General features: G+C 37.7%; 1 non-coding gene across 1 annotated transcript; it reads left to right on the top strand.

Annotated features, from left to right (window-relative positions):
- Positions 1-7,757: 7,757 nt before the first annotated feature.
- LOC127124999 (small nucleolar RNA R71) lies at positions 7,758-7,864 on the top strand. The gene has a single exon (XR_007804467.1). It is a non-coding gene; the product is annotated as a small nucleolar RNA R71 (small nucleolar RNA).
- Positions 7,865-8,181: the final 317 nt, after the last annotated feature.

Here is an 8,181-nt window from a genome sequence, read left to right as displayed (position 1 = left end):
TTGACTCCATTTTTGCATAGGGAATGTCCTAAAGTCTAAGTCCTTTTGTCCATTTGCATTTGGTTCACAACAATCAAAACAAAACACAAGCACAATAGTATATACACAATTATGTGCTCAAGTGAGCAAAAGTCAAATTGCATTAACATAAACATGAGCTCAAGTGAGCAAAGGGGTAAAACCAAATGAATAATATGTACAAGATATTAAATTGCATAAAAGTAAACTGCAAGAATTAGAAGACTTGAATTAAAAGTTAATGGTCAATAGTTAGTGTTAGTGTGCCATAAGGCAGTTTAGCGCTACGTTAAGCAATCGTAAGTGGACTAATGTAGTAGTCACACCTATCTGAGGCCGGTCAATAAAATGTAGGCAACAAACACAAGTTAGAGACCTTGACTAGTAAGCTAAGCTCCTACAACTTGCCATGCCAAAAGAAAATGAGAATGATCTTGTATTGATTTAGGTTTTTTACTTGATCAAGAAGCAACATATCCTTAATACAAAGCCATTCACTTGATCTTTGATCAAGATGAATTAGATTTGAATCAAGGAAGGTTAAACCTCTTATACATCAAAGCTAACCACCAATCTTTAACTCATTGATCAAAAAGAAAAAAGATGAAGAAGAAGATGAATAAGAATGTACATTAATGGAATTCAAAAGAAATAAGCAAAGTGCATTGACCAAAGAAAAATGGAATCAAGGTCAAACAATAGTAAACAGAAGCAAAATGAAACTTAGAAGTCAAGAAACAAATAAAATATTTTTGGTATTTTTCAAAATTAAAATAATACTTCAATTAAAATAAACAATTAAAGGTCAAACTTCAAATCCATTTCAAATCAACTTTGAAAAGTCCAAATGGATCATCCTAAGTTCAAGAAGATCAAACAAAGTTTGACAAAAAAAATTCAGCATTTTTAGAAACCAGAAACTATTTTTAAACAATTAAAAATGAATAAAAAATAACCTAATTGAATTAAAATCTCAAATAAATCTCAAATCAATTAATAAATTGATGAGAATATTTTTCATAGATCCATCATCATTCAAAGAGGTTGAGAAAATATTTTTGTATTTTTTTGAATATTGGAAACTATTTAAAATGAATTAAAAATAACCAGAAAAGAGAAAATTCACAAAAAATATCAAATGACAAAATAAAAAATATTAAAAATCATTTTTAGAAACTAGAAGTTAAAAGGAAAATAATGCAATTGGTCCCATATTTTTTGGAATTAAAATGAAAGAGTTATGATTTTTTGAAATAAAATGAAATAAAAGAAATAAAATGGATTAAATCAGAAAATAGAAAAAACTACACGTGTTGGATAAAATCTCATTAATTGACCTGGCATATCTAATGGTCAACATGCGTGCGCTCACCATGAGTCCGAGTCAATGAGAAACATCCAGCATTAAATAAAGTCATAAGATCTGATGGCTATGATATAAACTGGAGATCAGATCCAAGGGTCCACATTCAATCTGGCAATAAGACGGTGGTGTACACCACCGTCTTCTCCGGCGAGCTTGCAGATTCCGGTGGAAGTTGCAGACATGGAAATCTCAATAAAAATAGGCGATCCTCATATCATTGGAAAGTTGGGGTGATGTACATCACCCCTGTGTCATTGGTTTTCCTTCTAGATCCTCATAGGAAGAGAAATCAGAAGTGGAAAATAATGGTGTTCAACCTGAACTCAATGGATTTGCACAATTAAAGACACAATTCAAATGCCTCTGATGAGTGGACTTCAGCCAAACCAATAAACACAAGAAACAAGCAAGAATCAATGAGTTTCGAAGAAAAAAAGTTTGAACATCCACCTCTGAAATGTAGATCTATGGAGCACGATTCTTCACAATTCTTGATTGCAGTTTACTCTTGAGATGAAGATGAAGCAAGGCCAAGGAATTTTAAGTCCAATGATCAACCAATGAAGTTGAAAATTGGATATGAAATTTTGAAATGAAAGAGAGAAATTCCTTTAAAGTGAGGTTTGGATGGAGTTTTGCAGCATATCAGGCGCCTTAAGGTTCATTTATGATGATGGTATGCACCTCTATTTATAACAAATGCAAGCTGCAAGCATGAGAATTTTGTGCGCATGAATGATAAGGGCCTCCATGCATGGACCTGTACAGGCGCATGGAGAGCCCAAACCCAATTGATTTGGCAAGCTAAAATGCAACTGAGCTGGTTTGGACGTGTACATGTGATGTAATCAGCTTGCACAAGAAGTTTGAACAAAGTTTCCATAATTGCACCAAAATCTTCTCCTCTTCGAAAATGCCTCTTCCAAGAATGAAACATGGTCTTGTGGGTAATGTTTGGAAAGGTCTTGACATGAGGATCAATTGTCATGTTGAACAAAACTTCATTTGGAACTGGGAAATTAATGAAAATTGGTCATAAAGTTCAAGGTGCAAAACATGTGCATGTGAAATTTTCCAAAATGGACCAACTTCAAGCCCTTATGTTTCAATGATGCAAGCTCTAAATGACAAAACCTTAAACATCAAAGTTGTATATAGTTTCAAGAAAATAAATTTAGACTCAAATTTTGCATCATTTGTATTTTTTATGAGAAAGTTATGGGCGCTTGAAGTTGGACTTTTTCACATTTCAATGCCTTTGGTCCAAAGTGACCTATAATGTTTTGCATTATCACATGTATTTATTTTAGGATTATGAAAATTTGTTCAACATAAACAATTAAGTAGACATCTTATAATTTCCAATTCATTTTATCCCACCTCAAAACCATACAAAATGAGTGAGTTATGTCCTTGGGAAGTTGACCCAAAAGTAGGGTTTCAGTCAAAATGACCTATAATGTTTTGAAATGGATGATGACATTCCAAGATTCAAATAAATTTTTGATGAACATGAAATTTTCTCATATGGTTCTTAAGAACATTTGTTCTCTTGGGGTCATATTCATTTGACAAACACATTAAAAGTTAGGTCTCAATGGATTTCAAAATAGTCAAATGAATTGACTGATCAACTTCTCAAGTCCATACCTCAAACCTTGATGAATTGATGATTGAGGACACTCAAATAAGCTCAAATATGCATTAAATGATGAATAAAAGAACTTCCCTTGATTGTATTTGATCATGGGTTAAGGTTGCTTCATGAGCAAGGCATAGTTGATGCACAGATGAATTGGGGTTTCCTTGGGGAACAATCCTCAAGCCCTTTGGTTTGCTTTGATAAAATTGAAAAATTGAGATACTTGGGAGGCATATATGATGATTGAGAGCGTTGTGAACCGTTGTCATGCTTGCTTTCCACTTCATCTGGCCATATCAATGAGCATAGGGGCCTTCTAGGAGCCTTGGATCACATGATTGCTTAAGCTTCAAAACAAAACAAGTTAGTGACATATTTTTGTGCTTTTGGTTAGTAAAAAAAATAAGAAAAGCAATAATATATAATTCAAGCATGCTTGGTGGTCTCAAACCAACTCACAAGTTCCCACCCAAAGGTAAGGAGCCAAGCTGTTATGATCCTTGAGGCAAATGCAATGTGCGATGATATGATGCCATGAGGGATCTTAGGTTTAAAATTAGGGTCTTACAGGACTCCATATTTCAGTAATAGCTTTTCAAAAATCCTTGAAAATAAAATGGGAGCCACCATCACTGATGACAAGTCTCGGCACTCCGAATCTAGGGAAGATTATTCGCTTAAAGAGTCTGATTACCACTCGTGTGTCGTTCGTTGGAGAGGCTATGGCCTCAATCCACTTTGATACGTAATCGACTGCAACAAGGATATACTTATTACCAAAAGAAGATGGGAAAGGTCCCATAAAATCGATTCTCCAAACACCGAAGACTTCTACTTATAAAATGCCTTTAAGAGGCATCTCGTCGCGTCTAGATATGTTGCCAATGCGTTGACACCGATCATAATTTGTGATCGCGATGTGGACATCTTTCCATAGAGTGGGCCAAAATAGGCCGACTTGCAAGATCTTAGTGCAAGTCTTTGAGGTGCTTGCATGTCCTCCCTAAGGAGCAGAATGACAGTGGGAAATTACATTTTCTACCTCATCTTCTAGGACACATCGACGGAAAATGTCGTCGGCGCCTCTCTTGAAAAGTAGAGGCTCATCCCAATAGTAGTGTTTAAGATCGTGGAAGAATTTTTTCTTTTGTTGGTAGGTCAAGTCTGGCGGAAGCACCCTAGCTGCTAAGTAGTTGACGAAGTCAGCATACCATGGTAGTGTGGTTTGGGTGTAAATTTCTTCCACTACTTCGTTTGTTTTGGTATCCTTATGTGTTAACGCATATTTATCTGTATTGCTTTCCAATTGGGCTATGAGTCTTTCATACGGAAAATCGCCGTTTATAGGCACTCGTTCAGGTTCAATACCTTCCATTCTTGACAAGTGATCGGCCACGACGTTTTCCGTGCCTCTTTTATCCTTGAATTCTAGGTCAAACTATTGTAATAGTAAGATCCACCTTAGGAGTCTTGGTTTGGCGTCTTTTTTATTTAGCAGGTATTTAATTGCAGCATGATCGACATAGATAATTATCTTTGCTTCTACTAGGTAGGAACGGAATTTATCCAAAGCAAACACTATGGCTAAAAGTTCCTTTTCTATGGTGGCATAGTACATCTGTGCAGGGTCTAGGGTTCTACTTGCATAGTATATAGCATGAATTTTCTTGTCCCTTCTTTGTCCTAAGACTGCGCCTACAACATAGTCACTAGCATCACACACGATTTCAAACGGTAATCTCCAATCGGGTGGTTGCATGATAGGTGCGGTAATAAGAGCTGTTTTCAGTTGTTCAAACTCCGCTAGGCATTTATCGTCAAAGATGAATTCAGCATCTTTCATCAATAGACCAGTCAGTGGTTTTGTGATTTTTGAGAAATCCTTAATGAATCGTCAATGGAAGTCGGCGTATCCTAAGAAGCTTCGTATTTCTCTTACGATTTTCGGAGGCTGGAGGTTTTCTATAACTTCTATTTTGGCCTTGTCGACTTCAATCCCCTTGTTGGATACTATGTGTCCGAGCACGATTCCTTGTCGGACCATGAAATGGCATATTTCCCAATTTAGCATTAGGTTCACTTTTACACATCTCTTTAGTACCATTTCAAGATTCGATAAGCAACCTTCAAAGCTATGTCTGCATACAGAGAAATCGTCCATGGAGACTTCCATGATGTCATCTATGAAATCTTCAAAAATTGCCATCATGCATCTTTGGAATGTTGCGGGAGCGTTACACAGTCCGAATGGCATTCGTCGGTAGGCGAATGTACCATAGGGGCATGTGAAGGTCGTTTTCTCTTGGTTGTTGGGATGAATAGGAATTTGGAAGAATCCCGAGTAACCGTCTAGGTAGCAGAAGTGAGAATGCTTAGCCAATCTTTCAAGCATTTGATCAATAAAAGGTAAAGGAAAATGATCCTTCCGAGTGGCTTTGTTTAATTTTCTATAATCAATACACATTCTACTTCCAGTAACTACTCTTTATGCTATAGATTCCCTTTTTCATTGTTAACAACTGTGATGCCTCCCTTTTTTGGTATGACATGTACTAGGCTGACCCATTGACTATTGGATATCGGGTAGATAATACCTGCTTCTAACAACTTTTGCACTTCTTTCTTTACCACATCACTCAGAATGGGATTTATCCTTCTTTAATGTTCTCTAGAGGTCTTATTGTCTTCCTATAGCATTATGCGATGCATGCATATGGAAAGGCTTGATATGAGATATTGTAGCCTAAAGCAGTTGGGTATTTTCTCAAAACGTGTAGAAGCTTCTCGATTTCTAGTTGTCCTAAGTTTGCATTTACCATTACAGGTCGCTCAAGTTCAGTGTCTAGGAATTCGTACCTTAGATTTTTGGGTAGCATTTTAAGTTCTAGGGCTGGTTTCCTTGGGCAAGGCATATGATCGGGCGTTAGTGCTAGGCATTCGCTTAGGTTGTCATCTTGGTATTCCTTGCTTAAATTTTCATCTTCATAAGTAGGAGGCCTTGGAATTTTCAGTATTTCGGAGTATGATGTTTGTTCATTCTCCATCTCTCTTATGTATTCGTCGATGACATCTAGTAGACAACATGAGTCGTCTATGGCTGGTGCCTTTAGGAATTGCATCAAAATAAATTCGACTTTTTCCTCACCAACTTCGAATGTTAGCTTGCCTCTTTTAACATCTATGATAGCTCCGGTTGTGGCTAGGAATGGTCTTCCTAATATGATAGGGATGTTGGAATCCTCTTTTATATCCAAGATTACAAAATCTGTAGGAATATAGAATTGTCCTATGCACACCAGAACGTTTTCTAGCATACCTACGGGAAATTTAACGGAACGATCTGCAAGTTGTACAGACATCCTCGTAGGTCTTAGTTCTCCCATTTTTATCCTTTCGCATATGGATAAGGGCATTAAACTAATACTAGCTCCTAAGTCGCACAGTGCTTTGTCGATGAAAAACTTTACGATTACGCAGGGTATGGAGAAACTACCTGGGTCTTTCAGCTTAGGAGGCATATTGTTTTGTATTATGGCGTTACACTCAGCAGTAAGTGTAACGGTTTCGTTATCCTCTATCTTCTTCTTGTTAGATAAGATTTCTTTGAGAAACTTAGCATATGAGGGCATTTGAGTTATGGCTTCTGTAAAGGGTATTATGATATTTAATTGTTTTAGAAGCTCTACGAATTTTTCAAATTGCCCTACGCTTTTAGATTTAACAGGTCTTTGAGGATAAGGGATATGGGGTTTATATGGTGGTGGAGGCACATAAGGTTCTTCTTTCTCTACGGCCTCTTCGTTTTTATCTTCCTCTTGTTCGTCTTCCTTCTCAGTTACCTTACCTGGGTCTTGATGCATGGTTGCGTTTTGAGTTCTAGGGTCGGTCGGCCCGTCTAGTTCTGTCCCACTTCATAGTATGATAGCATTTGCATGACCTTTCGGATTTGGTTGCGGCTGTCCAGGAAATGTGCCTGCAGGAGTAGCGGTAGGTGCTTGTTGTTGAGCCACTTGTGAGATTTGTGTTTCCAACATTTTGTTATGGGTGGCTAATGCGTCTACCTTGTTTGGTAACTGCTTGATTTGCTCACTAGTGTGTATGTTTTGATTTAAGAAATCCTTATTTGTTTGAGCTTGGGTAGCTATAAAGTTTTCCATCATTATTTCTAAGTTTGATTTCCTAGGAGCATTTTGAGTATTTGTGGCGGCTCTTTGATATCCTGGTGGTACAGTTGGTGCTTGATTAGATGCATACAATGCATTATTGTTTTTGTATGAGAAGTTAGGATGGTTCTTCTAACCTGGGTTATAGGTATTTGAGTAGGGGTTTCCTTGAGCATAGTTCACCTAGTCTGTGGAAGTTCCTATCAAGAGTTGATATTTTGGGGCAGTATGCCCTTGAACTCCGCATATCTCGCGGTTTGGTGCTACGGAAGCCACGGTGGTTGCTGGTGTTATGGTCAAGCTGTCTATCTTCTGAGTCAGGGCATCTACCTTGGCGTTGACATGGTCAAGACTGCTCAATTCGTACATGCCGCCCTTCGGTTGAGGTTTTTCTACAGAGGTTCTTTCGCTTCCCCATTGGTAATGATTTTGGGCCATACTTTCAATGAGTTGATAGGCCTCGTTGTATGGTTTATCCATCAATGCGACACCTGTGGTGGCGTCTATTGTCAATCTTGTATTGTATAAGAGACCGTTAAAGAAGGTGTGGATTATCAACCATTCTTCTAGATCGTGATGTGGACATAGCCTCATCATGTCTTTGTATCTCTCCCAAGCTTCAAAAAGTGATTCATTATCCTTTTGTTTAAACCCATTTATTTAGGCTCTTAGCATAGCCATCTTGCTAGGTGGGAAATATCGGGCTAAGAATACTTTTTTCAACTCGCTCCACGTAGTGACAGAGTTGGATGGTAGAGACTGGAGCCAAGCTCTAGCTCTATCTCTTAATGAAAATGGGAAAAGACGGAGTCTTATAGCTTCTGATCTGACACCATTCGCTTTTACTGTGTTTGCGTATTGCAAAAACACTGACAAGTGTAGGTTCGGGTCCTCCGTGGGACTACCTAAAAACTGGTTTTGCTGTACGGATGACAATAGTGAGGGTTTTAGCTCGAAATTGTTGGCTTCGATCGTAGGGGAAGCGATGTTGT

This window comes from Lathyrus oleraceus, chromosome 2 (genome assembly GCF_024323335.1).
Source record: "Lathyrus oleraceus cultivar Zhongwan6 chromosome 2, CAAS_Psat_ZW6_1.0, whole genome shotgun sequence".
NCBI classification, from domain to species: Eukaryota; Viridiplantae; Streptophyta; class Magnoliopsida; order Fabales; family Fabaceae; genus Lathyrus; species Lathyrus oleraceus.
Note: the sequence above shows the minus strand (reverse complement) of the source record. Positions and strands in the feature narration are given on the sequence as shown.